Genomic DNA, 14704 nt, shown 5'->3' on the forward strand with positions numbered 1-14704 from the left:
AAAAAAATCTGAACACAATTAACTAAGCTTTTGTACTATCTTAAAAAACAAAGAAAGTGGGGGTGGGGTGGCGGACTCCCTTAATCTAAAGTGGTAGAGGTCACAACTCAAGTAAAGTGCCAAAGCAGTTATCTGGCTATTTCAGGTATGAGATTTAAGTAATCTCATTTAATTCTCCTAGATAATAACCCTCTGCTAGGATCATAGAATGGGCTTCCCTGGTGGCTCAGCTGGTAAAGAATCCACCTGCAATACAGGAGACCTGGGTTGGGAAGATCCCCTGGAAAAGGGAAAGGCTACCAACTACAGTATTCTGTCCTGGAGAATTCCATGGAGTCCATGGAGTCGCAAAGAGCCAGACATGACCGAGCGACTGTCACTTTCAGGATGACAGAAATTAAATCCATTAGTTATGCTAGGAAACACTGGCACAGTTCTTGACTAATGTCTCCAAACTATCGTATTAACATTAACAGAAAGAGAAATTGCAAAAAAGGGCGTTTCTCTGAAAATGCAAACAATTAAAATGTAAAATGAAGTGTAATGAAAAATATCTTACCCACAAACTTTCTAATGGACTACATTTAAAATGCTGTGGCACAGCACTAGAGGCGTGATTCAATGTTTAGGGCACTTTTCTGGGAAAAAAACTGCTCTGAATTCTGAGAAAACCAAAGTAAATATGACTGTTCTTTGTAAGCCTCAAAAACGACTGGTCACTCACATTACCTGATTCCACTGTCAAGTATTAATTAAATGCCAAAATCTAATTTCGTCCTTACTTTTTCTAAGTGTTTTTAAAAAATAAATAGATCTAAAGCTGGTTTTGGAGAAGCTGTAAAATTAAGCTGCTTTCAAAACTGTTTTTCTGTTATCTGTGGCTCCAGTAGTAATGACCACTGCCCCCTAAAGGAAAAGCATCAATAATCAATTTTTTTTTTTTTACTGCTTTCTGTTTTTATTTATTTATTTTTTAAATTTTATTTTATTTTTAAACTTTACATAATTGTATTAGTTTTGTCAAATATCAAAATGAATCCGCCACAGGTATACATGTGTTCCCCATCCTGAACCCTCCTCCCTCCTCCCTCCCCATACCATCCCTCTGGGTCCTCCCAGTGCACCAGCCCCAAGCATCCAGTATCGTGCATCAAACCTGGACTGGCAACTCGTTTCATACATTATATTTTACATGTTTCAATGCCATTCTCCCAAATCTTCCCAATAATCAATTTTACAGTTTAGGAGAGAAATAAAAGCATGGAAGAAAAAAATAAAACCTTTACCTTCTTTAGCATGCCAATTTGAAATTACCTTGACTTATTTTTTAAAGAAATCAAAACACTGGTGTAAAGTCCTGAAACATCGTTTTGGAAGAGGGATCACCATCTTTCTTTAAGACCCCAAATTCACTGAGAAAAATTGAGTTACAGTGAAAAAGTTATTTCATTTTTGGCATTTCTTACTTGTAGAGAAAATAGACATTCTTCATATTTACTGTCCTTTAAACTAAAGATATTAACCCATACATTTCATTTTGAGAAAGGGGACAGAAAAAGGGAAAATAGGAGAGAGAATCAGAAAAGAGGAGAAAGAGCAAGAACAGAAGAAATATTAGAGGCAGGAAGACAAAGATAGAGGAAAGTAAATGTAAACACACAGAGAAAACACACAGAAAGAGACCCATACAAATATGATTTTTGACGAAGTTGCAAGAGCAGTTCAATACAGAAAAAATTCACGTTTTTATCAAAGTGTTGGAAGAAACACTTGACAGCCATATGCATAAGAAAAAAAATGATCCTCAACCTATACCTCATATCTTCTATGATATGCTGCTAAGTCGCTTCAGTCGTGTCCAACTCTGCGACCCCATGATGGCAGCCCACCAGGCCCTGCCATCCCTGGGATTCTCCAGGCAAGAACACTGGAGTGGGTTGCCATTTCCTTCTCCAATGCATGAAAGTGAAAAGTGAAAGTGAAGTCGCTCAGTCGTGTCCGACTCTTCGCGACCCCTTGGACTCTAGCCCACCAGGCTCCTCCGTCCATGGGATTTTCCAGGCAAGAATACTGGAGTGGGGTGCCATTGCCTTCTCTGATCTTATATGATATAATTAACTCAAAATGGATCAAAGATAGAAATATAGAATAAAACTTCAAAACTTTTAGAAGCAAGGAGAAAATTGTCAAGACCTTGAGTTAGTAAAAGAGAACTTAGGTATAATATAATAAAAGAAAAACTGATTAATTGGACTTTACCAAAATTAAGAACTTTTGCTCTGCAAATGACACTGTTAAAAAAGTGAAAACACAAGCCACAGACTGGAAGAATATATCTGTATATCATCTGACAAAAAAGCTTTGTACCAAAAATATATAAAAGAACTCAAAAGTCAACAATAAGAAAACAACTAAACAATTTAAAAATTGGCAAAGATTTGACTACATATATCACCAAAGATACAGGAATGGCTAATTATAGCACATAAGATAATGTTTAACATCATTAGTCATTAGGAAAATGCGAATTAAAACCACAATAAGACATCACTACACACCTATTAGGGTGGCTATGATAAATAATACAGACAATAACAAGTGGTAGCATGGTTGTGGAGAAACTGGATCCTAAGTAAAAGAAGCCAGATGCAAAAGGGGCATGATTCCAAAAGGTATGATTCCATCCATATGAAATATACCAAAAATACAAGTCTAAAGAGAAAGAAAGCAGGTTAGTGGTTGCCTACAGTTAGGATGGGAATAAGTATTAAATGCAAACAGGCACAAAGGATCTTTTTGATGGATAAAAATGTTATAAAACTGTTTTGTGTTGATGTCTGCACAACTCTGAGTATTCACTAAAAATTACTGAATTGTATATTTAAAACTCTGGTGATTTTAAAATAGCTTTATAATATAGTTCACATACTATACCACTCACTCACAAAGTACATTTCAATGATTTTTTGGTATATTTACAGTTATCCATCCATTACCACAATCAATTTTAGAACATTTTTATTACCCCCAAAATGAAACCCCACATCTCACAACCATCAGCCTCCAATCCTCCTATCCCCACCAACTCCAGGGAACCACTAATTTACTTTCTGTCTCTACGTATTTGCCTATACTGGACACCTCGAACAAATGGTATATAATATACTATCCTGTGGAACTGACTTCTTTCACTTAGTATGATGTTTTCAAGAAGCACCTATGTATCAGTATTTCAATCCTTTGTATAGTTAAGGTAGATTTTAGTTATCCATTCATCAGTTGACAGCTATGTGGGTAGTTTCCACTTTTTGACAATCAAATGACTGATGCTGTTATAAACATTCATGTGCAAGTTTTTGTCTGGACACTTCTATTCTCTTGGGTACTACCTAGGAATGGAATTGCTTCAGCTGCACTACTGTCATTCTCATCAGCAGCATATGAGAGTTCCCAAATCACATTACTGTCCATCTCTTGGATTATAGCCATCCCATGTAGGTATGAAATGGTGTCTTCTTTGTGTTTTGCTTTTTTTTGCATTCCCCTGATGGCTAATAATGTTGATCATCTCTTCATGTACTTATTGGCCATGTGTTTATCTTTAATGAGATACTACTACATACATCATAGAATGACCAAAATATTTTTTTAAATGACAATACCAAGTATTGACAAAGATGAAGAACAACTGGAACTCTCATATGTTGCTGGTAGGAATATAAAATAGTACATCCACTCTGGAAAAATAGTTTAGCAGATTCTTATAAAATAAAACAGAGTTGTCATATGACCTAACAACCCCACTTCTGGGTAAATATCCAAGAGAAATGAAAACTTAAGTTCACACAAAAACCTGCACATGAATATTTATAGCAGCTTTATTAATAATCATGATTCCTCCCAAGCTGGAAACAATCCAAACATCCTTCAAATGGTGAATGGAAAAACTGTGGTATATCCATAAAACAGAATATTCCTCAACAATAAAGAATAATTATGGATACATACAAGAATATGGGTGAATTCCAAATGCACTGTGCTAAGCCAATGAAGAGAGCTTCAAAGGGTTACATACTGTATGACTGCATTTATATGATATACTGGAAAAGACAAAACTATAGAAAGGGAAAACAGATCAGTTGCTGCCAGTTGTTAGGATTGCAGCAAAGGGTTGACTGTAAAGGGATGACAGGAGGGGATTTAAAGATGGAGTGGAAGAGTTCTGTATCTTACATTATACATTTTTTAAAATGTATAGAACTATACATGAAAATGCTAATTCTGCTATATTTAAATGTAAAAATGAATAAAACAAAAGCAGTAAAAGGAACAGAATTTATAGTTGAGGAGCTCACAAAACAGACAAGGTTGTAGAGATAAAAACAAGGAAATTAGAGGATCAATTTAGGAAAGCCAATATCCAACCAACAGGAGTCCCAAAATGAGATGAAGAAAGTGCAGGGGAAGAAATGATGATGATGATGTAAGGAAAATTCTACCACTGCAGGATATGACTGTCTATATTTAGACTGAAAGAGTCCATGAAGTAGTCAGAACAATGAAAGCAAAAAAGATGATCTGCAATGCATGTAACAACATTTCTAAAGTCAGGGAATAAAGATTCTAAAGCTTTCTGAGAGGAAAAACAGATCTTATACAAAAGATCACACATATGAATAACAATAAATTCTCAACAGAAGAATTATAAGCTAGAAAACAATGAAGTTCAATATTTGAGGGGAAATTATTTCCAACCTTGAATTTTATACCAAGCTGTCAATCAGATGGGGAGACTAGAAGAAGGCATTTTCAAACTTGAAAGATTAAAAAAATGTGTCAACCTTTATCAGAAAGCTAGTGGAGGACATCTGAAACCAAAATTAATAACCCCACAAAAAACGGGTGGGGTGCATGGAACCCTGGAAACAGAAGATTCCAAAAGAGAAGCAAAATAAATTTTAAGGTAAGGTTGCAGGGGAAATTCCAGGAGGACAGACTTTTAAGCAGGACTAGATAGAGAACCACCAGTTGAGGTAAAATAAAACTACAGCACAGACATATTAAAAAATAAATAATAATAAGTTACAGATAACCTAGCATGTTTAAACATACTAGGAAAGATGACCTCCTCAGATGGAGAGCTTGAGAATAGTTCTATAGAAAACTGAGCAAATGAAAAAAAAAAATAAAAATGAAGTAGTTTTATAGAAATGTAATCAATCAACACAACATGGCTCATATGTGAATATTTACTAAAGAAATCATAAGGTCAATGCTGAAAACAGATCTCACCATAATTGATAAACTAAATTTGTTTTTGTTTTTTAAATTTAAATATCACCTATAGACTTCCTGAGGCTTCCCAGGTGGTTCAGCGGTAAAGAATCCGCCTGCCAATGCAGGAAATGCAGGTTCAATCCATGGGTCAGAAGATCCCTTGAAGAAGATGATGGCAACCCACTCCAGTATTCTTGTCTGGAAAATCCCATGGACAGATGAGCCTAGTGGTCCACGGGGTTGCAAGAGTTGGACAGGACTTAGCAACTAAATAGACTTCCTAATATGGAAGAAAGTGAGGAAGGAGATAAGGCCTCTCTTCCACAGTAAAAAGTCTATCAGTTCAGTTCAGTCGCTCAGTCGTGTCTGACTCTTTGCGACCCCATAAATCACAGCACGCCAGGCCTCCCTGTCCATCACCAACTCCCAGAGTTCACTCAGACTCACGTCCATCGAGTCAGTGATGCCATCCAGCCATCTCATCCTCTGTCATCCCCTTCTCCTCCTGCCCCCAATCCCTCCCAGCATCAGAGTCTTTTCCAATGAGTCAACTCTTCACATGAGGTGGCCAAAGTACTGGAGTTTCAGCTTCAGCATCATTTCCTCCAAAGAAATCCCAGGGCTGATCTCCTTCAGAACGGACTGGTTGGATCTCCTTGCAGTCCAAGGGACTCTCAAGAGTCTTCTCCAACACCACAGTTCAAAAGCATCAATTCTTTGGCGCTCAGCTTTCTTCACAGTCCAACTCTCACATCCATACATGACCACTGGAAAAACCATAGTCTTGACTAGACGGACCTTTGTTGGCAAAGTAATGTCTCTGCTTTTCAATATGCTATCTAGGTGGGTCATAACTTTTCTTCCGAGGAGCAAGCGTCTTTTAATTTCATGACTGCAGTCACCATCTGCAGTGATTTTGGAGCCCCCCAAAAAATAATGTCTGACGCTGTTTCCACTGTTTTCCCATCTATTTCCCATGAAGTGATGGGAACAGATGTCATGATCTTTGTTTTCTAAATGTTGAGTCTTAAGCCAACTTTTTCACTCTCCACTTTCACTTTCATCAAGAAGCTTTTTAGTTCCTCTTCACTTTCTGCCATAAGGTGGTGTCATCTGCATATCTGAGGTTATTGATATTTCTCTCAGCAATCTTGATTCCAGCTTGTGCTTCTTCCAGCCCAGCGTTTCTCATGATGTACTCTGCATATAAGTTAAATAAGCAGGGTGACAATATACAGCTTGACATACTCCTTTTCCTATTTGGAACCAGTCTATTGTTCCATGTCCAGTTCTAACTGTTGCTTCCTGACCTGCATACAGGTTTCTCAAGAGGCAGGTCAGGTGGTCTGGTATTCCCATCTCTTTCAGAATTTTCCACCATTTATTGTGATCCACACAGTCAAAGGCTTTGGCGTAGTCAATAAAGCAGAAATAGATGTTTTTCTGGAACTCTCGTCCTTTTTCCATGATCCAGCGGATGTTGGCAATTTGATCTCTCGTTCCTCTGCCTTTTCTAAAACCAGCTTGAACATCTGGAAGTTCATGGTTCACGTATTGCTGAAGCCTGGCTTGGAGAATTTTGAGCATTACTTTACTAGCGTGTGAGATGAGTGCAATTGTGCAGTAGTTTGAGCCTTCTTTGGCATTGCCTTTCTTTGGGATTGGAATGAAAACTGACCTTTTCCAGTCCTGTGGCCACTGCTGAGTTTTCCAAATTTGCTGGCATATTGAGTGCAGCACTTTCACAGCATCATCTTTCAGGATTTGAAATAGCTCAACTGGAATTCCATCACCTCCACTAGCTTTGTTCATAGTGATGCTTTCTAAGGCCCACTTGACTTCACATTCCAGGATGTCTGGCTCTAGGTAAGTGATCACACCATCATGATTATCTTGGTCGTGAAGATCTTTTTTTACAGTTCTTCTGTGTATTCTTGCCATGTCTTCTTAATATCTTCTGCGTCTGTTAGGTCCATACCATTTCTGTCCTTTATTGAGTCCATCTTTGCATTAAATGTTCCCTTGGTATCTCTAATTTTCTTGAAGAGATCTCTAGTCTTTCCCATTCTGTTGTTTGCCTCTATTTCTTTGCATTGGTCGCTGAGGAAGGCTTTCTTATCTCTTCTTGTTATTCTTTGGAACTCGGCTTTCAGATGCTTACATCTTTCCTTTTCTGCTTTGGTTTTCACTTCTCTTCTTTTCACAGCTATTTGTAAGGCCTCCTCAGACAGCCATTTTGCTTTTTTGCATTTCTTTTCCAAGGGGAAGGTCTTGATCCCTGTCTCTTGTACAGTGTCACAAACCTCTGTCCATAGTTGATCAGGCACTCTATCAGATCTAGTAGCTTAAATCTAGAGATTATATTTAAATATAAGAAACAAGTTAGAAAGTATCATTTACAAAACATATAAAATGTTTACCTACAGGAAGCAGGATCAGAGATGAGGAGGAATGGGACACAGAACTGCTGTCTCTTGTTATAAGCCTTGTAGAACTAGTTAATATTTTACATATTTACATGTATTATCTTAGGAAATAATAAATTAATTCAATAAAGTGAGCAAGAAACAGAACATAATAAACTGGAAAAATGATAAGCATAATGTTACAGCTAAAAGGGACCTCTTGTTTTAAACAAGAGTTCTTCATTCTTTACAGATGAAGAAATAAGTTTCAAATAATTATAAGACTTGTTCATGTTTTCACATCCAATTGGCAATAGTACTAGGACTGGAACTACATATTGTCTCCTGATTTTTGCAATTACTATACAGGGATTGCATTCTAAAGAAGATATGAACTAAGACTCAGAAATGAGTAACTACAAGTTATGTTCCCCAAATTAGTAAAATAGGACTTTTAAAAAAAGACCTGTAGGACAATACTAAAATTCCTCCCGTTTGTAATAGAAAGCAATCTCATAGTAATAAATACTGTCCTTTGAAACATCTATTACACTTGAAATCCCAATTGGCTAACTATTCTTCCACAGCAAACTACTCCAATACTGCAAACCTCTAGAACAATGGTTCTCAAGGGAAGGGCTTGGAAAAAGATTGCCCCATGCCCAGAAATTCTGATTCAGCCAGGGCTGGGGTGGGTCCCAAGAATCTGCATTTCTAATGGCTTCGCTGGTGGCTCAGTGATAATCTTCCTGCCAATGCAGGAAATGTGGTTTGGTCCCTGGGTCCAGAAGATACCCTGGAGTAGGAAATGGCAACCCACTCCAGTGTTCTTGCCTAGTTTCCCAGAGGAGCCTAGTGAGCTACAATCCACGGGGTCGTGAAAAATTGGGCATAACTCAGCAACTAAACAAGCAGTTCTGAGGTGGTATTGATGCTACTAGCCCAGGACCAGAGAAGGCAATGGCACCCCACTCCAGTACTCTTGCCTGGAAAATCCCATAGACAGAGGAGCCTGGTAGGCTGCAGTCCATGGGGTCGCTAGGAGTCAGACACAACTGAACGATTTCACTTTCACTTTTCACTTTCATGCATTGGAGAAAGAAATGGCAACCCACTCCAGTGTTCTTGCCTGGAGAATCCCATAGACAGAGGAGCCTGGTAGGCTGCAGTCCATGGGGTCGCTAGGAGTCGGACACAACTGAACGATTTCACTTTCACTTTTCACTTTCATGCATTGGAGGAGGAAATGGCAACCCACTCCAGTGTTCTTGCCTGGAGAATCCCATAGACAGAGGAGCCTGGTAGGCTGCAGTCCATGAGGTCGCTAGGAGTCGGACACAACTGAACGATTTCACTTTCACTTTTCACTTTCATGCATTGGAGGAGGAAATGGCAACCCACTCCAGTGTTCTTGCCTGGAGAATCCCATGGACAGAGGAGCTTGGTGGGCTGCCGTCTATGGGGTCGCAGAGTCGGACACGACTGAAGCAACTTAGCAGCAGCAGCAGCAGCAGCCCAGGACCACACTTTGGAAACCAGTGCTCTAGAACAAGGTGTTCCACCAGTTATTAATAAGTGTTGCTAAGAAGAGAATTTCAAGGCCCTATACTATAATCCTGTCTTTGAAGTTCATATGCCCATTAGCAAAATTAAAGGCTCCAGTTCAGTTCAGTTCAGTCGCTCAGTCGTGTCCTACTCTTTGCAACCCTATGAATTGCAGCACGCCAGGCCTCCATGTCCATCACCATCTCCCGGAGTTCACGCAAACTCACGTCCATCGAGTCGGTGATGCCATCCAGCCATCTCATCCTCTGTCGTCCCCTTCTCCTCCTGCCCCCAATCCCTCCCAACATCAGAGTCTTTTCCAATGAGTCAACTCTTCACATGAGGTCGTCAAAGTACTGGAATTTCAGCTTTAGCATCATTCCTTCCAAATGACACCCAGGGCTGATCTCCTTTAGAATGGACTGGTTGGATCTCCTTGCAGTCCAAGGGACTCACAAGAGTCTTCTCCAACACCACAGTTCAAAAGCATCAATTCTTTGGTGCTCAGCTTCTTCACAGTCCAACTCTCACATCCATACATGACCACAGGAAAAACCATAGCCCTGACTAGACGGACCTTTGTTAGCAAAATAATGTATCTGCTTTTCAATATGCTATGTAGGTTGGTCATAACTTTTCTTCCAAAGAGTAAGCGTCTTTTAATTTCATGGCTGCAATCACCATCTGCAGTGATTTTGGAGCCCCCAAAAATAAAGTCTGACACTCTTTCCACTGTTTCCCCATCTATTTCCCATGAAGTGATGGGACCAGATGCCATGATCTTTGTTTTCTGAATGTTGAGCTTTAAGCAAACTTTTTCACACTCCTCTTTCACTTTCATCAAGAGGCTTTTTAGTTCCTCTTCACTTTCTGCCATAAGGGTGGTGTCATCTGCATATCTGAGGTTATTGATAAATCTCCCGTCAATCTTGATTCCAGCTTGTGCTTCTTCCAGCCCAGCGTTTCTCATGATGTACTCTGCATATAAGTTAAATAAGCAGGGTGACAATATACAACCTTGACGTACCCCTCTTCCTATTTGGAACCAGTCTGTTGTTCCATGTCCAGTTCTAAAGGCTCCAAGGAATGCCAAAATTACCTGCTTAACTTTGACCTGGTCTTTCCCATAAGGGGAAAGAAGGCCAAGTCAAAGTTAATCCACCTGCAATACAGGAGAGCTGGGTTCGATCCCTAGGTCGGAAGATCCCCTGGAGAAGGGAAAGGTTACCCACTCCAGTACTCTGGCCTGGAGAATTCCATAAACTGTATTGTCCATGGGGTCACAAAGAGTTGGACACAAATGAGCGACTTTCACTTTCAGTTTCAAAGTTAAACAGGCAACTTTAGCATTCAAGTTACTAATGATTTTTAGTGCACTATAGCTAAATGCTTTCAAATTTTCAAAATCTGAGCAATGTTACTCCAGGAATTTTTCTGTGATCTAAATCTAAGGATGTTGGAATAATTACATTAGATACTACATGTCAAGTGCTTACATAACTGCTTAATAAGTATTTGTTGCTGTTGTTGTTTGGTTGCAAAGTCATCTCCAACTCTTTTGCAACCCCATGGACCACCAGGTTCCTCCGTCCATGGGATTTTCCAGGCAAGAATACTGGAGTGGTTTGCCACTTCCCCCTCCAGGGAATCTTCCTGACCCAGAGATCAAATCTGTGTCTCCTGCATTGGCAGGCAGATTCTTTACCACTGAGCCACCAAAGAAGCCCCCTGTTAACTGCTATCTGCCAAATAAAAAGGTTCACTAAGAAATTATTCTTTGGTCCAAAAAAAAAAAAAAAGGTAAGAAACACCATAATTCAAATATAGCTTCTCAGAGGTGCTTTCCCAAACCTTAATGCATCTCCTCCCTTTGACATTGAAAATAGGAAGAAAAACAATTGCGTAAAAGACCTTTTAAGCACTGTACTATGGGTACAGATTAAAATAAATTGAAGAAAATAAAAATAATTAACAAATCATTTGACCTGTCATAAAACTGATGTGCTTTTACAACTACTTTTCATACCTAATTCAACTTGAAAAAGGGATTCGTTGTTTTAACTGGAATAGTCTATTTCTTCTTTCACTGATGAAATAGGGAAATTCTCTGTACTATGAAGAATATAAATACTAATAGTTTTAATTCTAAGATGACACTCCTTCATGTTTCTATAAGTAAATTAAATATGTCTGGATTTTTTTAAAAAGCATACACTGACATATATGGTATAGTTGTAAATGTATAAAAATGCTTTTGAGTAATTATTTTAATTTCTAAGAGACAATACAGTATCATGAAAAGATTATGAAATTTGTTATGCCATTTCAATCTGTCTGCATTGATTTCCTTAAGTGAAAGTGAAGTCACTCAGTCGTGTCCAACTCTTTGCGACCCCATGGACTGGAGCCCACCAGGCTCCACTGTCCATGGGATTCTCCAGGCAAGAATACTGGAGTGGGTTTGCCACTTAACTTAAAATTGACAGGCTATATGATGTCTAAGCTCTTTCAGGTCTAAGGAAGTGTGATTCTCTGTGAGTCAAAAGTGGGTAACAGATATGCCCTCCCTTTAGATGAACAAATTTCTGATCAACATTAACCATAGCTTGTAAGGGGATTAACATATTATCATGGCAAATTGTGGGGCTGAATGGCCCACATAAAAATAAATAATAAATCTTGTCAAATGAAATAAACAGACTTGGATTTTTAAACCTAACAAAATTCATAACTATGTGTGGTGATGGATGTTAACTAAACTTATTGTGGTAATCATTTTTGCTATGAAAGTGAAAGCCGCTCAGTCATGTCCGACTCTTTTTGACCCCATGGACTTACACAGTCCATGGAATTCTCCAAGCCAGAATACCGTAGTGGGTAACCATTCCCTTCTCCAGGGGATCTTCCCAACCCAGGGATCAAACTCAGGTCTCCTACACTGCAGGCAGAGTCTTTACCAGCTGAGTCACCAGGGAAGCCCTTATTTTTCACTATATATACATATCAAATCATTAAGTTATACAATTTAATGTTACATGTCAATTATAAGTCAACAAAACTGAAAAAGTTAATAATAGATATATGTATATAACAACATCATTGCCTGCTGTAAAGGCAATTAGCATTTTTTTTAATTGATAAATCATTTACTTCAGTCATTTTTCAGTATGAAATAACATGGGGCCAATGGGGGAAACTGCTCTGCAATTCTATAGAAACCTGTTATGGTCTTTCATTACTGAAAAATTTAATGGTAAACTTTTTAAAAAACATTTTTAACAGCACCCTGAAACTAGAACCTGTCACTTCTTTTCATGATGAACATTTAAGACAGAATTAGCAAGGCAAGATTAGTGAAGAAAAGAATACAATGGTTCTAAAACAAAATCCTGCCCTAAGACCCTATACCAACTCCTCAAAGTTTTAGGAAGGAGGCAATAAAGAAAAATAACTGACTTCCCAGAACAGTTATTCTTGTTCAGATATGCAAAACAGAAGAAACATTATCAGGAGCCACTTGCTTTCATTTCCTCTCTTCCCTAGTTCCACCCAGAACATTCTAATACAGATTAGAGAAAAAAAGAAAAATAGTATGTTTAAAAATATATTGACACAGAAATACTGAAGGTTGTTTTTTGTTGTTTTTTAAGCTACTTGCAGTGTCCAATCAGTCTACAGACAGACAGGGGATTAAAGGAAGGGAGAATAAAGACCAGAACATTCTTTTGTTTTGATGCACTGAAGAGACTCATTCCCTTACTCCTCTAAGTAAACTTTAATTCTCTAACCACAACCCCAGCTTGAGACTGAATATGAATTTAAATATGAAATTCAAGGAAGATTTTGCTTTATTACTTAGGACTGAATTCTAGGAAAGTATCTCTAAGCCTAATCCTACTTCTTAAAACAAAAACTGTAACCAAGAGGAATGTATTATTTCAACATTTTTTTTTTTAATTTTCAAACATGCCACACATGTCTTAGAAGTCACCTATGAGGGAAGCTAGTTTTACTAATTTACAAATGGAAAAACTGAAATTCAGAAAACTACTTAGGATGAAACATAGGAATGTTTTTCACTCCTAAATTTGGGGAGTAGGTGTATTATCTACTCTTTTCATACAGTAGTAGAGAAACAATCAGTATATTCTGGAAAAAAGAGGAAATGAACAGAAAACAATGCAATATATGGCCTCTCACAGACATTCCAACAGTGACTGAACTAAGGTTCAGCAAATACCTTAGAAGCACACTTGACAGTAAATGAGTAAATTATAACACTATGTTGCTTTACCAGATAGCCTAATGTAATATATCCTAAAATAACTACTATAAATGTATATAATTCATTTAGCTCTTTTTTATCAATTAGAAACTACTACAAAAGTTTTTGGGTTATAGATACTGAGTTAAAGTATTCAGGGTAGTTTCAAAATGCTGCGTGGCATGTTTCAAATGAGAAAAATTTATAATTTGTTTTATATTATAAAAACTGGAAGTCACTAAATTTAAATGTATTTCATCAGGGGGTTTAATTATAAAGGAGTCTGTTATCATTAAATATTAATGAACAATGACCAAGGAATCAAATTACTGAAGTTGGCCTCCATCTAGGGATTCTTAACCTAGCACAGCCTCAAGGTACCTGTAAATTCCTTGTAATTCATGGCAAAATGTTAGTACAGAGAGAAACAGAGTTTTAAGTATTTTGAAGCGTTTCATGATCTCCCAAAAGCTTAAGAACGACTGTCTTTTAAAGCAGGACTGTAGCCATCAAAATCCCATGACATGGGAATTCTCTGAAGGTCTAGTGGTTAAGACTCGGTGCTTCCACTGCCGGGGCATGGGTTTGATCCCTGCTCAGGGAACTAAGATCTAGTAGGCTGCAGAACACAGACCCCCCCCCCCGCCCCCAAAAATCAATCATGACAGAGTATCAATCTGCCAGGATATAGTAAAAATTCATAAAGGCAGTAAGGATCTAGAAATGAAATACTAAAACAGATAGGACATGATGGTATTAAAAACTGCTCAAAATATTTTTTAAGAATCAATATCAACATCAAGAAACACGTATTTTACCTTGCCGTCTGAAGCTAGATTTTTTTCTTTATCTTTTATCTAGCCACCCAAAAAATCATAAGAATTGAAAGAACTATACCAGATTGTACTAGAATATTCATGTAAGGAATGAACCATTTAACAAGGAATTAAGTGTGATTTTGTGGTTATCCTCTATACTCTCTTACTGGAAAACACTATAGCTACTGCTTTTTATAAATCTCGGATTTTTAACACCATGTTTGTCCAAAAATCCCCAACAGGTATCGTTATTTGACAGATCCTTAAATACCACTAGAACATTACATAGGATCAGCACTGCTATGTTTTAGATGCTATTTCTACAAACGCTTGATCCTACAAACTTCACCATATCATGCGATGGTCATCACATCTTTCTTCTGAATGAGAGGCAT

The 14704-nt window shown here is 37.9% G+C and overlaps 1 protein-coding gene across 2 annotated transcripts in view; it reads right to left on the minus strand.

Annotated features, from left to right (window-relative positions):
- ALG13 (ALG13 UDP-N-acetylglucosaminyltransferase subunit) overlaps positions 1–14704 on the minus strand; it is an 83960-nt gene that overhangs the window by 59183 nt on the left and 10073 nt on the right. The window lies entirely within an intron of this gene.

Source organism: Bubalus bubalis, chromosome X, assembly GCF_019923935.1.
Source record: "Bubalus bubalis isolate 160015118507 breed Murrah chromosome X, NDDB_SH_1, whole genome shotgun sequence".
NCBI lineage: Eukaryota > Metazoa > Chordata > Mammalia > Artiodactyla > Bovidae > Bubalus > Bubalus bubalis.